The following is a 20,118-nucleotide window of genomic DNA, read 5'->3' as shown; positions in this document are numbered from 1 at the left end:
CTGCTTCCCCAAGTTTATAAAATTCTTAAACCAGGACTTTTTGCTTACCCCAGGTCTGCCTCATGTTGCTTCAGGGTTTCTCAGTGAAAGGTGAAGTGAGAGGGGACGCCCACTGTGGGAATCTCATTTTCTCTGCCCTCCTTACAACTCATTCCCAAGAGAAACAGATATGTTGCCTCCCTACCTGCCATCTGACTTTGCCACTCCATGAAGTGACATTTGTATGTATCCTATGAGGTAGCTCCATCTTGTGTGAGGGTTGGCAACGGGAGCTACCTCAAGGAGGTGCCCATCACCAGGTGGCAATATGAAAGGATCATTGGGTACAGGTGCAGAGGGGACACAGATGATCTCAGCAGTGGGAGGCAGGTAATAAAAATAAAAGCAGCTATATTCATATAGCGTGCTACCATTGATGGAGCATTTTTCTTTTAAAAGACCTGTGAATTAAGTAAGGCAGGTGTTATTCACATTTTATGGATGGGGAGACTGAGACTCAGATTAAATGACCTACTCATATTTATACAGCTTAGAGGTGATAGAGCTGGGATTCAGAACTGGGATCCTGGAGACTCACATTTGAGTCTTCCGATAGTGAGATTTCCCTGAAAAAAAACCTCGAAAAAATTAGGAAGAAAAGCTTAGACTTGACTTCACCCTAATTATAGCTTTTTTTTTCTTGTTGCCTCTCATCCTGGTGTCCTGCTTACCTGTTATTTTATACTTTGTCCCTGGGACTACCTACCTTTGATCCCTGGGGGGTGGGGTGGGGGGAGTGTAGCGAATTTCTTTGAAGTTTCTATTTCTTAAGTTGAATTGGAGGCAAGAGCAAAAAGAAAACATCCCAATCTTGGTTTGGTTGGGTAAAGTATGGGGTAAGCATGAAAGAATAGGGAAAGAGGACCACTTTTGCCAGGAGATAGTGGCAATCAGCTGGTTGGCCTTCTGACCCAAGGTCCAGCACTATCTTGCACTGCCTGGATGAAATATACAGAAAGAAGATACTCTTTTGAACACCTTACCAGTTGGTGAGTTCGAACGGGTGGAGAATTTAGAGCAGGAGAAGGACCTGATTCAGAATCATCTCTTTTAAGCCCCTCGCTTTACGGATAAGGAAGTTGAGGCTCACACAGGTTACATTGCCCTGTAGTGGTAAGCCAGGATTCAAAACTAGGTCTTTTGACTCTAAATCTAGTTTGATTTCTGTGATACCATGCAGATTCCATTTCCTCGGCATCTCTTATAGCCCTCTGACCCTACGTTACTAAAACATTTTAAGGTGAGAAAGGTCCCGATGGGTTTTTATAAAGTGTATTAATATTCCTTTAGGAGTCTAAGGCCTAAGAACCAGGGGATTTGAGGCCTTCTTCAAGGCCGTCCTCCAGGGATGGAGAAACCTGGGGTGCCGAGGAAAAGGGAGCTGCGGAAGGATGTGTGATTAGGAGGGGAGATTGGTGAGAACAGAAATGAGAGGGAAGGATGCTTTTTCCCTTTTCCCACTCAGGTGTCCTGGAGCAGCTGGGCAGAGAGGGGAACACTCGGCTGCCCTCCGTGCCCAGGGGAGGTGGTTCTCTCCTTCTCCCTCTCCTCTCCTCTCTGTCTCAGGACCTGCCACGCTTCAGTTATTTTATCCTTTAGTGTCCAATTCAGAGGTCTTTTCAAAGGCCCCAGCCGTGTCAGCCCGGTGCTCACACAAAAGGCCTCTTTGATTTGTTGTTTGTTTTCATTTGCCAGTGGAAGGGGGAGGGGGAAAGGAGAAAGAGCTTCTGGGTTGAAAAATTTTTTTATTTGGGTTGCTTGCTTCATTCCCAGAGGACTTGGCTCCTTGGAACCTCAGTCCAGAGTTGGGGGTAGGAGAAAGATCAACAACTTTCTGGGGAGAGCAGGAGGTGGAACTGCCCCAGTGTAAGGGAAACTAGAAGTGGATTTAGGAAGAATCGAGCCTTTGCTATTAAGGGATCTGACCATGGTGAGAACTAGAATTGGAGCTTGGCTGGACCCTTCCCACCATTGGGCGATAGAGAGGAGAGATTGAATACCTGGCTCCAGAGATCTCTGCCCTCTGACTATCTGTGCCCTTAGAGCAGATTGGGGTGACTTTGTCCCCTAATTTCTTGTAATATTATCTTTGTTACTGTAACTACAGGGGTAGGTACCCTAGAGTTCTTGAATAAGTTAGGAGCAACAGGAGGAAGGACAGATAGGCTCTGGCCTTTTTCTAAAATTCTTGATGCTTAATCTAATCTGTCCTGCATCGGACATTGAACTATATTGTATAAGATATCTGTGCCTGAAGTGAGAAAGGAGGGATTGAATGAGAATAAATAAATAACCACATGAACATTATAGCATATTCAGGCACATGTCCTGACACACAAATAAGGAATATATTAGGATACACAGATATGTAGGTACATATATAAGACCTTAATTTTTGGGTGGGTCACTATGGGCATCTACAGCAGGGAGACTATATTGGTTGAGGTGGGGGAAAGGAGGGGGTTTAGCAGGGCCTCATTGGCAGATGGGAGGGGGAGGCTGGGGGGCTGAGAGATGGGTAAATTTAGATGCTGGCATTTCTGAAGACTAGTTTTCTTGGCACTGAGGGCACCATGGAAATCATTATGACAAATGCCCAACCCTGTAGGCCGCTGTCGCCATCTTAAGGACATTGGAGCTGTGGAGCTAGCTAGGCAAGAAAGGGGTTCCAGTAGGCAGAGAGAATGTTCGGAGCATGGGGTGGGGGACTTTACTGGACCTGGCTTTACCCCATTCCATCAGTCTGTGGCCTTTTCTCTGAGCTTCATCTCTTTTTTTTTGTTGTTTTAATTTAATTTTCCCAATTAATAACTTTTATTTATGTTTTTTTGACATCAGAATCATTTTCCAATGTACTCCCCCCACTGAATCCTCCCTTGTAACAAAGAAAAAATTGAGCAAAACTCAGCCACCAAAGAACCTGCGTCTGACAGTAACTGTACATGCATCATTCCACATGCATGGTCTCCTACCTCTCTACCGAGAAGAGGGAGGTAAGTTTCCTCCTCTTTTCTCTGGGACCAAGACTGGTCATTCCAATTAATCTGACTTCAAGAGTATTTTAGCATTGTTTTCCTTTAGTTTATTAGAATCATTTTCTATGTTGTTCTTTCGGTACTACTCTTTTCATTCTGTATCGATTTATACAAGTCTTTCTGTGTTTCTCTGAATTTCTCATATTTGTCATTCCTTACAGAATTATAATATTTTATTATAATCATATGCCACAGTTTGTTCAGCCATCCCTAACTGATGGGCCCCTGCTTGGTTTTGAGTGAGTTTTTTTGCAACCACAAATAACAGTATTGAGATAAATATTTTGTTATATACGGGACCTTTATTTTTGGCATTGGCCTCCTTGTGGTGTAAGTGGATAAAATACCGGCCTGGGAAATAGGAAAGCCTGGGTTCAAATGTTGCTTTCAACACTTATTAGCTTTACAACCATGGGTAATTCACTTAATCTGTTGGAGCCTTAGTTTCTTCACCTGTAAAATGGGTATAATAATACCTGAAGTACATACCTCACAAAGTTGTTAAAAGATTCAAATAGGATAATATATATATATGACACTTTGCAAACTTGAAGATATTATGTAAATATTAACTGCTAGACAAATACTCAAGAATGATTTTTCTTCCATACCCAAATTGTTTTCCATAACGGTTGTATTAATTCCCAGCTTCATCAATGGAATATCATTGTACCTATTTCCCATTGACTATTTCCGTCTTTGACCATCTTCAACAATTTGATGAGGAAGATGTAAAACTTTAGCATTATACAATAAACTGAAGAACTCAAGCTAATCAGAAAGACACTTTTCAACAATAACTGCTTGGGAAAACTGGAAAGTGGTATGGCAGAAAATACTTTAGAAAGACATCTGACATCTCATACCGGCAGAAAACTTCAAACAGATAGGTGACCTACATACAAGAGCTCAGGTCATTTAAAACATTAGTTGAGTGCAAAGGGAGTTCCCTTTGAAAATTTTAGCCGGGGGAGAAATCATAAGTTAACAAGGGATGAAGCTGATTATAAAAAGATACATAATTTTGATTGCAAAAATTAGAAAGCTTTTGTATTAACAAAACCAATGTAACTATGTTACATTGTTATTGTGTAACCAATGTTCTGAAAAGAAGAAATGTAAGCCATTAGCATGAAATAATCCAAATCACGAATAATAAGTTAAACCAACTCTGAGGTTATACCTCACACGCATTAAATTGGCAAAGATGATAAAAGATCACAGGATTATAGGATTAAGAACTAGGAGAGATTTTTAGAGGCTATCTCGTCCAACCCCAACCTCCTTCATTTTACAGATGATGAAACTGAGGCCCAGAGAGGTTAATGACTTCATTAAGGCCACGCAGGTGGCCACAGTCATTGTTGGAGGGGTGGTTGAGAAACAAGGCCGTTATACTGTTGGCAAAGTTGAATTTTCTCTTTTAACCAAATAATTCCAGGCCTTTCCTTTGGAAATTTTGTGTTGCTTTTATCAGAGGAGTACTGTATTTTTCTAAGGGATGGTACGGCTATTCATTGGCCTGATCTCAATAGGGGTTTGAGTAGGCTTCCCGCTTTTCCCTGCCCCTAACCATCGCTGAATCAACTCAATTTATCTTATGATTTCTGATGGAAATCACTCTGGGTCTTGATATTTAAGGTGTATTGGTAGGCTTGACAATCTTGAGCTACCATAACATAACCAATATTCCAGCTTATTTCCTACGTGTCGAGCAAGATCTCATATCATTTACTCAAAGTGCATTCATATTAACAGAAGCATTCTTGTACGTAAACAGGTGTACTGACCCGGCTACATCCATAGTAAGTTGGTAAACCCAAATTTCTTTTTGGTTAAGTAAAAATTGAGGTTGATTTTGGCTGCCAGGCTCAGAAATGATTTCATACTATGAATGAATAAAATTACTACCAAATATGTAAGAAAAGGAATAACCTCTCATTGTGTCACACATGATTTGGTACGGACAGACTCAAGCATGGTCAATGGAAATAAAGCTCTCTAAGTGAGGAAAATACCTCTTCTGTTGTAGGGTGAGAGAGATCGGAGGGAGGAAAGGATGTTGAGATGTCTGTTATGGGGCCTTCACCAGGTGGACGAGCCTTTTGCTACCACTTTCATATCTCTTATCTCATTTTCTCCTCAGGTTAGTCTGGTGAAGTAGGCAGGGCAAGTGTTATCCCTCCCTCGTGGTAGAATTGAAGCAATTGAGACCTAGGGAGATCGTGTAACTCAGGTCACGCAGCAAGTTCATGGCAGAGTTGAGACTAAAATCTTGGTCTCCTGATACAAGCCTGAGACTTTTCCCACTAGCATCATTGGGGTAGTATAGTGAACTTCCCTGGTACTGCCAACTTGAAAAAAGCCACTAGACAAGATAGCTGTGATGGCTCCTAGAATGGGAAACATCTGTTCCCAACAAATCCAAGTTGAACTTCAGGTTGGAAGCCAGGGCCCACCCTCACCCTCAACCCCTCTCTCCTAACCTGGGCCAACACTCAGCTCTAGAGCTCCCCCCTCTGCCAAGCACATGGGGTATACAGAGAGAGAGATCCAGCAGGCTCTGTGTCATGTCAATCTCACCCTCTCCACTGCAGGCCCAGTTGAATAGGAGCATACCTAGTTCTTGGCAAGGGGGAGGTACTGATCCAGACCCAGAATGCAGGCAAGGCCTTCGGTGTCTGGGACCCCAGCTTCTTGAGAGGAACCTAGCAAGAGCAGGCTGGCACTATATCCAAGCTGCTACGCTGAGAGTCATCTTGGAATTTCATTTTAAAATAAATATGAATGTAATGATTTTAGTTGACCAGATTGCATTTGAGATTCTTTCCCTTCCTGGTTCACCACTGTTCTTTCTTCTTGAAGTCGCTTCTCATCTCATTTAACTTTGGGACTCTAGAGGTCTATGGGGAGAGAGTTTCAAGCCCCACTTACTGACTCTGCCTAATGGAACTTGGTCTCTGGGAACAGAGGGCAGATCTGTATGAGAAATTAGAAGTATTTTAAGTAAAATGAATTTCCATCTTTTGTTCCAGTTATATTTCTAGCTCCCTTTTGACCTACTGGAACAAGGGATTGGAACTACAAAGAATGAGACCTGTGGTATCTGGTTCAGTTCTCTCCTCCCTTTCTCTCTGGGGAGCCTTCCCCTAAGGAGCCTTTTGCAGGCTGGAATAACATGCCTATCTCCCAGCTCCGCATTCTCCTGCCAGCAGCTGTGAGGAAGTCCCTGCTTTGCAGAGGTAGCTCAGTATGTGGTGGTCAGTGTCTGTACTGGGGCATTTGCTGAGGGAGAGGAATGAGTCTACACATTGAGTGGCAATAGTCAGGTGGATTCCAGGCTACTTTACCTTTTGTAGGCATTACCTGTGTGATAGATATTCATATAGAGCAATGTGGGGAGCTGGGATCATGGGATCATAAGATTTAGAGCCGGAAGAGATATGAAAGATCATCCCAGGTCAGTCATCCTAGGCCTTAGCCTAGACATTCAGTATTTAAATGTTTGGACCCATCCTGTGGAAAGCCTGGCCCTTGCCTCCCTTCCCCCTAAAATATTCAGCCTTTTTCTGCTAGACTTAATCTGGGACTGGTTTGGATACCCGGGGTAGGCCTGCAGGCAAGAGGGACTGAGCCCAGAGGCAGCTGGGCTGACAGAGGAGGGTGGCTGGAGTGGCATGATGGGCGCTCCACACAGAGGCAGGCTGGGAGCATCACTGTTCTTCTCCTTCAGGCCTCCCTAGGGGCCGAGGCGGGCTTGCTGGCCAAGAAGTGGCCTGCTTGGCAGTTTCTTTTTGCTCCAGCTTAGCTAGCGGAAGAGCCAGGCTCCCTAACCTTTCCCAGGAGGGCAAAGGTTTCCCTTGACAGAAGGAGGCTGGAGAGGGTGCAGCAGGAAGGGCCGAGCTGTTTCCAAGCGTGGAAGACGGCCTGCCTTGCTTCCACCCAAGGCGTTGGAGCTGTCCCCCCCCAGCCCCCACCTCCCACCCTCCAGCCCTTCGTTCCCACTGGGGATTTGCAGGGTCACTGAAACGGCTCCTCCTTCTCCCATTTCCCTCTCCAAACCCAGTCCAAAGCAACGGCTATACTTCGCCTTCTGGGGCTTATTTTATTCTAATTCTTTGTTTTTGGCAGCAAAACTCTTAACGGAAAGAGGGGGGTGGGGTCGGGGGTGGTGGTGGCGCTCCTGCTCCAGCCCAGCTGTGGGGCTGTGGGAGAGCCGCCCGCAGGGGTCGGGGTCGGGAGCTGGAGCTCCAGCCTGTGGAAAGCCGAAGTGCAGAATGGGAGAGGCTTCGGAGAAGGGCCTCAAGGCTCTTGGGGGGATAGGCAGGCCCCCCTGGGTGTCAAAGCTCCCGGGGGAAGGGGTCAAACACCTGGTGATTCTGGTAGACTGGGCGGCGGGCACCATAGCGGTTCCCCTGAGGCAATCTCCAGGAGACTGGGGCGGGTGTAGCCTTCTGGGAGTATACCCTTATTATTCCTGCATTAGTATATAATTATTGTATAATGGGCGTTATTACATAATGTCCGTTATATAACGCTCAACCGGAGATACAGACAGTAGGGATATTATATGTGTGTGTGTGTGTGTGTGTGTGTGCGTGTGTGTGTGTGTCTATGTATAGACACCTTCCTCACACTGGATATGTGGTCACATCATACCCATCGTGTAAATACTTCCCTGAGCCGGGCTATAAATTTCTGAAGTGACGTCAACAGACTCCTTACTGCGTTTGGAGGCGGAGGGGGGAAGGGAGGGTGAGAATATTTGGCCCCACCTATCTCTTATGACATCATCGTTTCCTTAGCAACCGTGTGCTCCCAAGGGGGACAAAGCGAAGACGAGACTTTAAAACAAGGGGGATATGGATAAAAACCCAACTGAGGAAATGATGAACCTCCTTCACACAAATATCTATAAGTTGAGGGGATCGAAGTCCTCTGAAATCTTCTTGGAGTTAGGACAGCAGTCTTGGGCAGTTAAATTTCCCCATGGTCCCCAGGTCTTCTGTCTAATTTACTGTGTTTCTCTTTTCCCTTTTTCAGAGGAGGAATCCCACCACTTAAACTGGGCCCTTCTAAAGTCCTTGGCCTCATTTTGATTTCTAAGCCGAAAGAAAGATGTAGAAGAGATTTCAGGGACCGTTCCCTGAAAGTCAAGGAAACAATGTAATAAAGTCTTAGGAGACTGGGTCCAGAAAGAAAGAGGAAAATAATTAAGGTAATTTAGCATATAGAAGAGTAGGTGGAGGAGGAAATTAACAATTGTTTTTTTTCAAATGTATTCAATATTATCCACGTAAGATGATAGGTAACTATGAATATCTCCTGAGGGTAGGAGAGGATGTAAACTTTTCATGAATTTGGGAGGATTAAAATAAAGTCAGCCCTGAGGAGGGAGATGTGAGTATTGGAACAGGTCTGTCAGTAAGGATGAGCATCCCTTTGCCCTGATATCTTCTAAGAGAAGGACAATGGCTCACTAGAAGAGTAGAATCCCCTGTGGAAAGAGTCTTCAAACTATAGTTTGATTTGGTTGCGGATGGGCACCACAGGGGTAGCTTTTGGCAGGGTATTTATTGCCCTTGGGTGAATCTTTTTCCCTGTTATTTTCACCAACAATTAACCAAAGAGCCTTCAGAAATCCAAATTGAACCCCTATTCCTTGGCCTTTTGGAGAATCTCTTCCTATTGGACCACTGAGGAGAGTCACTAGTTATTGGAATATGTGGAGAACCCAGCCAGCTACTGAGAATAGGACCCTTGACCCAGCTGGCACAGGACATGACACAGACTGGGCAGAAAGCAAGAAAAAGTTGTCATGAAAAACCATATTCAACTCTTTCCTTGCCACAGTTAGGGTTACACCCTCTCCCCTCTACAACCTCCACCCTCAGTATGGTCATTGTTTTATTGTCTGATTTTCAATTTTTGCAGTGGTTCACCGAAAATCTATGTGCTTGGTTGTGTCATAATGGCTAGAGTACTAGCCTTGGAGTTTGGAAGACCTGGGTTCAGATCCATTTTCTGACATATATTAGCTTTGTGACCCCAATATGGGTAAGTCACTTAACCTCTTAATGCCCCTAGGCAGCTCTGTAAGACCAAAGTGACAAAAAAAGTAGATGATCAAAATCAGTGAAGAGTATTTTCACGCTGGGAAATTCTCTATATAGATGAAATTAAAGGTCCACATACCTCTCCCTCTCCCCTTCCAAAAAAAAAAACAAAACAAAACCCAAACCCAATCAGCTAAGCTATCTGAGTAGTTTAGATCACGCAGTATTGTTATTTCACATTGTATTTGGTAAACTTTTTGCTATAATATAGGAAACATTTTGTTTTCCCTGAATCAGAGCTTGCTTAGGCTTTGTTTTAATCTGTGGGTGCAGAGGCAAAGGGATGAACCTGATGAGCTAAAAGGTACTGCCAACACATGGTGGGCTTGACTTTGGGATACAAAGCATGGCCTCTGAGAGGTTAGCATTACCACTGCCCTCAAGACTAGGTCCAGGTTGACAATGCAGGGATCTGCCTTGATTAAGTTGGCCAGAGCTACAGGTCTTCTATTTTGTGTGTTTAGCCCAGCTTCTTGTTCTGAGTGCTGGAAAGGTACCACTAATGAGCATGGATTGGGAATGTAGGACCCGAGGAGTTCCAGCGGGCCCAGCCTGCCCAGGCCAAGAGCAGCTGTACCATCGAACACAAAAGGCCAGAGCTCAATGGAGCAACAGCCTCAGGATATTAGCCAGCTCATGAGATGTATCCAAGGGAGAGGCTCTGGGCCCAGGGGATCGGGCAAGACATTTTATTTATAGTGTCATGGTTTATAAAGTAGAACCGGCTTATGGATCTCTGGGCACAGTTTCAAAATCAGCCATTTCTTTTAAGTTACCTCCAGTTAGTCTGTTAGTATGATACTGCTGGGCAGGAGTGACCCGGCCCCTCGTGGGGAGATGACCAAGGAAGACAGTACTGAGACGTGCTGTCTAATATTAGATTTTGCAACCCAGAGATTCATTAATATAATTACTCAAATACTGGCCTGGCTTGGCAGGGCCTCTTCTTGAACCATCCTTATCTTTAGCAGAGAGCTTTGTCAGGATCACCCTTGGTGTTCCATGTTCCCAGACAGTGGGCAGAGTGCATTAGTTGGCCTGTTTGCTGCCCTTTTCCTTGGATAGGCTTGACTTTCCATCCCAGCAGCTCTTGCTTCTCACAGCATGGAAAGGCTTTTATATGTCTTGTTCCCTGCAGGAAAAACAGCAACAGATATCCTCTCCCTGCAGCAGAAGCTGCTAATCTGCCACCTGCTGTCAAGTACTGTCCAGGGCTTCCATGTATTAGGGGTTCCATCACCAAGGATCCCTTAGCGGGTATTGTAGCAAGGGAAAGCAAAATTGTCACTGGATTCAGGTAGGAAGGAACTGATGCTTCTCGGTTTGGGAAGCTTGGAGACCTTGTTTTATTTTAGAAATAATAGGTAAATGAGATGGAGGAATGGGGAAAGAAAGTGAGGGAGAGCTGAGCCCCTGATTTGAGTGGATTTAGGAAAGCTGAGGCCAGGGAGGTCCCTGAGGATTGTAGGCAGTGAGGAAGAAGCTATTTGGTTCTTTGTTGGAATAACAGTTCCCCAAAATGTGTTTTCTTTCTGTAAGTGAATGTGGGTGGTGTTAGAGAGATGAAGATTGAGAGGACAGTCAGATTTTTGGCTCTTTATGTATCTGAAGGCCTTGGTTTAGAGTAGTGCTTCTGAATAGGTCATTGGGCTTTCGCCCCTTAGCCTGGACAGCTAAGCCTTGCACTCCACAGCTATTCCAGAATGGGAGCTACCCTTCAAGGCTTCCTTGGGGGGGAGGGAACACACACACACACACACACACACACACACACACACACACACACACACAGAGTCCCAGGTGTTTTACAGAACCAATGGGGATGCTAAACTCATCCCTACACAGGATTTTTTCTGTTGCTAGATCATCCTTTTCGGGTAGATACCCTTCAGCATTCATTGGCAGGGACAATATTGTACCCCATTTTTGTCAGAAAACAGTTCCTTCTCTTCAGAGACAATCTAGCCTACCCCTTTGTAGAGGCAGGAGGTCCATAGGTGCTACACATTGCACATGTTTTCGGACTTTCTGAATGTACTGATCAGTTGTACTGACTCTTCTTTTCTTAAAAAAAAAGTTGTTTGTTACATGGGATGAACCAAAGGAAATGGAAAGAAAGGGAAGGTAGAGGAATAACATTGGTACCAGTGATGTAAGAAACAGAAAATGCCAATTAAAAAAACTAAAAATAAACAAACAAAAAAACCAGTTCCCTCTCTTCATCATCCTAAAGTCTTGGGATGAGAAGAAAAGAGATCGTATGCCTTTCATAGAGGCTCTGATCTGGTTACCACGCATGGCATGTGTTTCCATGATCTCTTTTTTTCTGGGCCTGAGATTTGTTGCTGTCCTCTATCTGGGACATTTCTACCAGCCCTATCTATTGAATTTGGTTATAGGTATATGAATTATCAAAGGCTTCAGAACGGTCATTTTTAGTGTATGTTACACATAACCTCCCTTAGGATAGTTAAACCAACTCATTTGTGTTCCTTCCCACACTCTCCTTCCAGCCCTGCACCTTGTGCCTAAAGGCACCCTGACTCCTATCTTTCAATTGTCCATCTAACCAGCTCTCTCTCATTTCTTCATCCAGTCTTGTACCTGCTCTCTCTGCCTCACTTACAGTAGAAACTTTCAAATCCTTTGTCTTATTTGCTTTGTTTGACTTCTTACCGTCTACTAACCTTTCTGCAGCAAACCTTCATACAGTCCACTTTCCTTTCCAGGCATCAGATCATCCTCAGCCCAGTGAAGGGGGAAACTTGACCACTGTCCCTAACTCTGTGTCTGCCTCACACCAAGCCGCACCAAGCATGGGCACCAAGCCACAGTGCAACCTGGTTAGAGTACAAGAAGATAGCTATTTATTCAGAATGTATTTCTGTTCTGGCCAAAGGCACCTTGTCCTTATTAAATGTAGCATATGTTTAATATTGTATCACATGGACCAAGGTCGATTTCACTCTCTGTTACTTTTAGTATGCTACTTTCTGGCAGGCAGGAACCATTTCTGCCTAACTTAGTTTTTTGATGGCGCCTGTCTGGTAATGCTGCCTTTGTGAGGTTGCTTCATCAGGGCTGTTTGGTGACAGACACACCCATGTCTCATTTCCACTCATCATGCACATGTATGCACATGCACACATACACACACATCCCTGGTAGATACATATGCATACAACATTATATTAACCCACTGATTATATGCCTACAGTCACATACATTCAATGATTCACATACAATTGCTACACTCTACTGTGGGAGGAGAGTGTGGATATAACTGATATGCTCTTCATATATACACATGTTCCCATCCCCTGATAAACAGACATAGGATAAATACATTTTCTTATTTATCCTCTATCCATTTATACATACACATCCCTTGATAATCGCAGATACACACATTCCTTCCCCCGCTGTAAAAACCACCAAGGGACACACCCACCCAGATATTCAGCATACATAGACTTCAAACCCATATGCATATTTGGGAAAGACATTCCAGTAGTAGATAATAAATACCCTGTGTGGAGATGGAGGCTAAGGCCTGATCTTAAATATTCACTGCCTGCTCCTTCCTTGTTAGTTTTCTGAAGAGGAGAAGGCCTTGTGGCCACAGTGTGCCAGGCATGGCAGTGCCCCCCCTTGCCAAAGGCTGTCGGGGGAGCCCTGCGGCTGCAGAAGTGGCTGGTACAGCTGCCTGGCATAAGCAGGTGCCGGCTGTGGCTCCTTCATGGCAGCCTTTCCCCCAATACTGCTGCTGGAGGTGCAAGCCCACAGTGGCGGCCAGCACATGCCCCCTGAGAGCTAATGGGGAAAACAGCTGCCACCAACACCTGAGGCTTCGCTGGGCTTCGTGGTCTGCTACTAGGAGTCTGGGCCACTCGCCACACATTTTTTCCCCATGGCAGGCAGGGGGAGGTGGGGGAAGGGAGGGAGAGAGAGCCCCTCTCCCTGGGCTGCCAGTCATTATAAATACAGAGACCCATCAGGATCCAGACTCTTCCTTTCCCCCCATTCTCTCCTCTCAGACATGACTATGCATAAAGACCACCTTACACAAGAGACACAGAGTAATCCAGAGTCCCTGACCTCACCTACCCAGACCTTCTAGTTCTATGTGGATGAATAGAGGTATGCTTAGTTGCTTCTGTGCCCACTTCATATATGTGAAGCAACATTGTTGTATGTTTATGGGTATGCAGTCACACACAGCATCCCTAAGGAATAACGTGTGCTATGATGGGACACTCAACTTTCTCCAGCTGATCTGGCCCATTATAACTGGAGTTGTTCCTGAGCCCTCAGAGAGTCAGAATTCCTGGTTGCCTTCCTCCCTCTCAGTCATCAATAACATTTATTAAGCCCCATATGCCTAGGTTCTGTACTAGGGATACAAAGACAGAAAATGAAAGCTCCCTGCCCTTAGCTTACAATTTATGAGGGAAGACATTATGGATACATGGAAGAGATAGAAAATAAATGCTAGGTAGCTCTGGAATAGCCATGAATCTGAATCACTTTGGGAAATGTTGTTAGGAGCATTGGCAAAGGTCTCCTCTAAGAAGTATCATTGAAGCAAAGCTTTGGAGGGAACTAAGAGGTGGAGGTGGAAAGGGAGGGCATTCTAGGGATGAAGCACAGCCTGGGCAAAGGCATGATGGTGGGTTATAGAATGTAACGTGTGAAAAACAGCAAGAAATGCCATTTGGTTGGAACATAGTAGGTGAAGGGGAATAATTGTGATAAGCCTTGAAAGATAGGCTGTTGATTCCAGGTTGATTGACTGCATAATTGAACGCTATATAGATGAAGAAACTGATTCCTAGAGGAAGAAAGGAAATGACTTGCTTAGGATGGTGGAAGCAGTATCAGCACAAATTTAGAGAGCCAAATCCAGTGCTGGTCTCTCCAGGACACGGCCCGGTTCAAAACCTGTGGAGGTGGTCCTATGAAATAAGGAAAGCTGGAACATAACAAAGAGCTCTAGTCCAACCTCTCTCCATTTTAGAGACTGGAAAACTGAGCCTGGAGAAATTTGCTCCAAGTCATGCAGTGCTACATAAGTGGCAGAATCAAGGTTTGCACCCAGGTCCTCTGCCTAGGAGTCTTTCTGCCTTTTCATCTTCCAAGTAGGGTAGGGTATGCCAATGGGTATGGAGAGGCAGTGTAGGCACCTCCAGCTAGCGTGTCTTACTGTTCTCTCCACTGTCTTTTCAACAAAAAAATTGGATTTAGAATATACAACGTAGATAGGGTTCTTTAAGATCCATTTTGGGGACTTTCAGCATCAGTAGAGTGTGTCTGGGTCAGTAGGAGGGTGTGCAAATGTCATTGAGTTTATTCTAGAATTCTGGGGCCAGAAAAGAACCTGGGAAATCTTGTGGCCTAAACTCCTTATTTCACACATGAGAAGTCTGAAGCTTGGAAATTTGAGGTGATCAGCCTAAGGTCACACAGCTCCTTAAGGCTAGAGTCAAGACTGGAATCCAAGTTTCAAGAATTCGAATTCAATTCTTTTCATTATCCCTGAGTGTGTGTGCGTGCGTGTGTGTGTGTGCATGTGCGTGCCTGGTGTGCACATGTGTGTCTGTGTGCATGTGTGTACCTCTGTGTGCGCATGCATGCGCATGTATGTGTGTGTGTGCGTGTGTGTGTCTGTGATCGTGCTTGCTGTGATGTGTCAGGTCCCCTCCAGCCTATTCAGCAGCTGAGCAGTTTCCTCCTTGGGCTCTTTGTGAACCTGCCTTGCTATTAATCTACCTGTTAGTAAAAGAGATTACAATTGCCGTAATTACAGGGCGCTGAGTCTCTGCCGTCAGGAGCAGGGCTGAGGCAGAGGCGGGGGGAGCTTCCCCGCGGGGAGCTGCTATTAAAAGCCTTGTGTTTTGATGTGGCACAGGGACAACAGCCCCTCCTGGGAGAATGGGGGGCAGGCACCGCTGAAGGGAGCAGAGGCATAGGACTCTTTCCTGACTGAAGGGTTTGTTTTCAAGAATGTGGAGGGACTGGGCCAAGGGCTTCTGGGATGTCAGGGGCAGGATGGCAGCGAGCGGGGAAATTGGGAAGCCCAGGACCATATGAGTCAACACTTGCAAAAAGGCTCAGTGCCCAGTGACTATGCTCATGAGGTTCATTTTGTTCTGTACTTATATATGGCACATGCCCGTTTAGGAGTCTGCCAGGGGGTTCTCTACCTGTGCAAAGTTAGAATGAGAAGATTCAGGGATATGGACGCTGGTACAGGGAAGAAAGTGTAGGGAATGGTGGAAAGAGGGGCACAAGAAAACTGAAAGAGTCTTTGGTCTTGAGTCCAAAGACTTCCCTGCTCAGTGCAAGAGGCCAAATCAGTGCCTGATAAGGTAGGTTTTCTGAATGCTTCTGGTAGAGATAGTCACTGAGGTAACAGGGACTGAATGGTGGGAGTCATGGGCTTAAAACTCCTCTCATTTCTATTCCTGGGTGACCCAGGAAAATTCCTTCCTATAATTTCTGGAAGTTGGAGTTAAGGACAAGAATGGACCCCAGAGGACAGAGTTGACCTGACCTTTGAGTCCCTTGCCCTGATATGTTCTCATTTGCTCCTCAGCTGTCTCTTCTCTGTTCCAACCAAAGCTTTCATTCCCACTCAGTAGTTCCCAGGATTACAGGGCTCTTTGGGGAAGTGGGGTGTTGAAGGAGGGGATGATTTGGAAGAACCAGTGTGGTAGGGAGGGGCCCTGAGTGGGAAGGGAGTAAAGAGGGAACCTTGGCATCACTGTGTGGTGGGGGGCCTCCACCAACCCTCTCTGCAGGAGATAACCTGATCTGCAGGTAAGTTCACATATCACATGTTCATTTCTCCCCACGTCTACTGGACATCTTTTCTCAGAGTTATGCTTTTGGCCTATCTTAATGCGGCAGCAAGAGGCAGATCACAGGACAGAGAAGAGAGTTCCCTTGGGAGTTGGTTTTTGCCCAGCTGTCCCGGTTGGGTTTGAAGTCTCTCTCATTCATTTGTTCAACAAGTATTTATCCACTATATGTTAGGTGTAAGGTTCATGTAGAACTGGTGTTGGCCCCCTACCCCCAACTCCAGGGGTTTGTTTCTGGCTTTGATACAACCCTGGTTGCCCCTAGAGGGAAGGGCACAGTTATAGAGGGTACCTTGGGATGTGGCAAGGAGGTCGAGGGGGCCTCTATGTGTCTGTATTACAAGATATCTGTATTTGGTTGGGTGTGTGATATCAAATATACTTAAGATCATAGATTTAGAGCCAAAAGGTGCCTCAGAGACCATACAGTCCAACTCTCATTTTTGCAGATAAGGAAACTGAAATCTAAGGACATTAAGTGACTCATTCAAGGTCCAGAGATGGGATTTGAACCCAGGACCTCTGTGCTCCAGAATATTTTCCATTATACCACTTGTATTGTGGGATGTTTGTAAACGTTTAAAAATGTGTATTTTTATCCATTTGTGATTCCTACCTTCTCCCCTCGCCCTTGAGTGCTCATGTTTTATGTTTACTCCAGACAAAGCCTGAGATTTTCAGCTGCTATGAATTCAGGGTTTCACATGGAGACCCTAATAATGGAGTTGCTTTCTTGCTTGCTTTTCTTTTTGCCTTGACAGCTCCAACCTTATAATTTTACTTTCTTTCCTCTCTCTCTCTCTCTCTCTTTCTCTCTCTCTCTCTCTCACTCACTCTCTCCTCCCCCTCCCCCTCTGTCTCTCCCCCCTTTTTCCCTTCCTGGGGGTTTGTTCAGGAGGGTTTGCTTCTGACAAAGATGGGAGGAGATACCTGTCAAACATTGAGAGTTGATTTTTTGTTTTGTAAAGTTTCTGTAAATGGCTTGTGGGATTTATGTTCCAGTGTAAGGCTTTGTGACTCTTTGAGTGTGCGTGTGTGTGAGAATGTGTATGAGCTTGTGTGTGAGAGAGAGACAGACACACAGAAACTGGTGAACACAAGTGTGCACATGTAAGTGCGTTCATGATGTGAATTCCCGAGGTTTCCTTCTCCTTTATTATCTGTTCCTCCTGGGATGCTGGCTTAGCTTGCCCACACAAATAGAGATTTTTATCTTCTAAACCCAAAACAGGAGGGGGCTAAGAAGCAGACCAAGGCTAAAGCTCTTAAAGGGCCAGTAAGAGGGCAGGCAATTAAATTAGAAGGGGAGCCCGGAGGCCCAGCAGCTGTCCCCAGTCTTTTTTGGAGGGCCAGCAGCTTCAGGCTGCTAATTGGGGGAGGGCTGACCTTGGCAGGGGCACCTGGGAGGGAGCAGGGCTGCCATCCAGACTAAGCCCCGTAGAATTGTCTGTCCAGGTGTGCCCTATGGTCCCTTCAAGTCATCAAAGAGTGGATTTGGGGAGAACATGTTTTCTAAGATTAGACTCCAAAATTTCAGGATATGCATAAACAACCCTGAAAGATTCCCTCCACTAACCCATTATGGATGGTTCTATTGCCCATTAATTTATCCCAACTCTTCTCGAAGCTGTTCCTATTTTCAGCCTGCACTATCTGTAAGAGAAATGAGTTCTACAGGGCTGTTCCCTAGTGTGTTAAGCAGGACTGCCTTTTTATTTATCTAAAATGGCCCCCTTTTCAGCTACCCCTTAGTTCTAGTGATCACCTGGACTTCACAAGTGTGGGTGTGCCTACCCTGTGTCTGTCACTTACATTTACGTGGACTTCATTCATATCTTCTTTCACCTACCCTCTTTCTCATCATTGCTTGAATCTGTCTTCAGATACTGCTTTACCCACTGGAAAGAATGGCTCTTCACCAGCTCCACTGCCCATCACCTAACAGCACATAAGCTTCCAGGGTTGGAGGAGGCCCAGGAGGGAGAGCAGTGTGTAGGCCACTGCAGTAAAGAACATGATCACATGAGTGTGCTCAGTGGGCATAGCCGGCTGGGGTCTACCCTTCACCACCTCACCTAAATGGACTGAAGTAAAGAGTAAGGCCTAGGGCAGGGGGACTGGGTGAAGGGCAGGAAGTAGCAACAGGAGTGTGGAGTAGGAGCAGCTCTATGGCTTGGGTACAGACCCAGTCTTATGAGGTGGGGCTAGGGCGGCACTGCCAGGTGTTTGGGGCTCTGCCCAACTCCCCATGCCAGCCTTGCCAGAGGCCAGAGGACTGCAAGTGAGTCAGCCAGACTGCCTGCTGCCAGGTGTCCCAGAAGAAGGAGGGCCAGGACAGGCTGGGTGCTCAGGTAGAACAAGAAGCAGTGCCAGGCGTGGGGGAGGAAGCAGAGTCTATGTCTTTGTGCATAAGAGCCAGCCAGATGTGATTCTTGCCTTGGCTTCTCAGGAAGCAGAGAGAGGAGTGTGCAGCTGCCCGCTGTTCAGGGGCAACTGCCTGGTCTAGCAAACATCAGTGACCTCTGGACCAGAGTTGAGGAGGGTCCTAGTGCGAGCTTTCTATTGGATGGGGGGAGGAGTCGGTAGCTCTTATAAACATATCCATCTTACCTACCTTATACAATTGTTAGTTACACCTTGCAAGCCTTAAAGTACTCTGTAACGTTAACTATAAATTGAGTTGCTCTCCTTTATTGAGTGCTTGAACTTTTGCATGACTCTGGTTTCCTTTTCTAGTTCCTAGCTGGGAGGTCAATCATAAGCAATCTCACTCTTTTCAAACCACTGGGCAAGGTCTGCAGAGAGAGCAAGACATTCAGGGGTAGTGGGGAAAGGGGTACAGCCCCTCCTCCCTGTTTTAGGAAGGTCACACAGGTCCATACTGCTTCAAAGCTGTGGAGGATGCCGGCAGAGATGTAGGTCTGTGCATCCCCTCCCCTCCCCTTCCCTCCCCTCCCCTCTCCTCAGTCAGGGCCTCTTCCCCACGTGGCTCATTACAGCTCCAGTTGTTCAGGTCCTGACCCCAAGATCCTTCCCTCTTGACCTCTGACCAGCAGATACTAATCTGTGTCAACAGGCCCCACGGGTTAGAGAAACACAAACCCCAGCACTGACTTGGCAGGTGTGAATGCTAGGTGGGGGAAGGGGATCTGGAGAAGGGGATCAAACACTGGGAAGTGTAAGAGTTGACGGTCGCCTGCCCAGCCCAAAGGGGTTGTAGGAATAGTCGGAGCAAAATTGGGACAAAACAGGCTTTCCAGAGGAGCCCTTGGAGAGGAGAATACCCTGATAACCTCTCAGCTTGGTAGTTCATTGACAGTTTCCCTCCCTAGCATGGCAAAAGCCCTGTGATTCCTTGAAATTCCTTGATTTTTCTTGGTTTCATTCTTCAGTTTCCTTTCATTTCTGCAAGTGCCTTATATTTTTTCTTCTTTCCATTTTTGTCTTCTACCTCTGTGGAAACTTGGGGGCCAAATGTCTCTTCTGATTGTTACTAGGATTGGAGGAAGAGGGTTGGTGGGTCTACTTTTTGCTGTCTATACTAGAAGTAGGTGAGACAAGGAAGTTGACAGGTCGACTTGTATTTCTTATTCAGCTGTCACTTTTGAGGTCACCCAAGGAAAGGCCCTGCATTTTTTTCCCTATTCAGAATCTTTCCAACCAAATGATGGTGAAGGTCACTTTGAGTTCTAGGGGCTATGATCATCTCTTTGATCTATGATACAATGAGGGTTGAGGTGATCAGGCTTAGGGCCATGACCACTAACAGGAGCAGGGAAACTCTGGGCCTATTGCAGAGAAGTGTTAACTGTCTCTTCAGTATAGTCTGGTATGCTGAAATCTTATGGAAATGAGATTGGTATAGTTTTAGTTGCCAGCAAAGTAGATTCCCCTGCTAGTTTGTCTAAAGGTTTCTTCTCCCTCTTTTTCGCAGCCCCAGCTCTAAAAGAGCCCATAGCAGGCTGAACCACATTAAACTGGTGTTGGGATTAGGTTATTAGGCTTCTAGGCCTGTCGAAGAAGTCCAGATGGTGTCTAGACTAACCCTCTCTGCCTTCAGGCAGGGTA

At 45.7% G+C, this 20,118-nt stretch overlaps 1 protein-coding gene and 2 long non-coding RNA genes across 9 annotated transcripts in view; 2 read left to right on the top strand and 1 right to left on the bottom strand.

Moving 5' to 3' along the window:
* The window catches only part of NFIX (nuclear factor I X), a 115,032-nt gene that overhangs the window by 39,859 nt on the left and 55,055 nt on the right, over nucleotides 1–20,118 (top strand). The gene's annotated exons all lie outside the window — the stretch shown is intronic.
* LOC140500028 (uncharacterized) lies at nucleotides 3,039–19,784 on the top strand. Its single transcript, XR_011965610.1, has 2 exons — nucleotides 3,039–8,292; nucleotides 9,009–19,784. It is a non-coding gene; the product is annotated as an uncharacterized lncRNA (long non-coding RNA).
* LOC140500029 (uncharacterized) lies at nucleotides 9,866–12,223 on the bottom strand. Its single transcript, XR_011965611.1, has 2 exons — nucleotides 11,878–12,223; nucleotides 9,866–10,322 (listed from the first exon to the last, which is right to left on the bottom strand). It is a non-coding gene; the product is annotated as an uncharacterized lncRNA (long non-coding RNA).

This window comes from Notamacropus eugenii, chromosome 4, assembly GCF_028372415.1.
Source record: "Notamacropus eugenii isolate mMacEug1 chromosome 4, mMacEug1.pri_v2, whole genome shotgun sequence".
Lineage (NCBI taxonomy): Eukaryota > Metazoa > Chordata > Mammalia > Diprotodontia > Macropodidae > Notamacropus > Notamacropus eugenii.
This window is presented reverse-complemented; position numbering and strand designations above follow the sequence as displayed.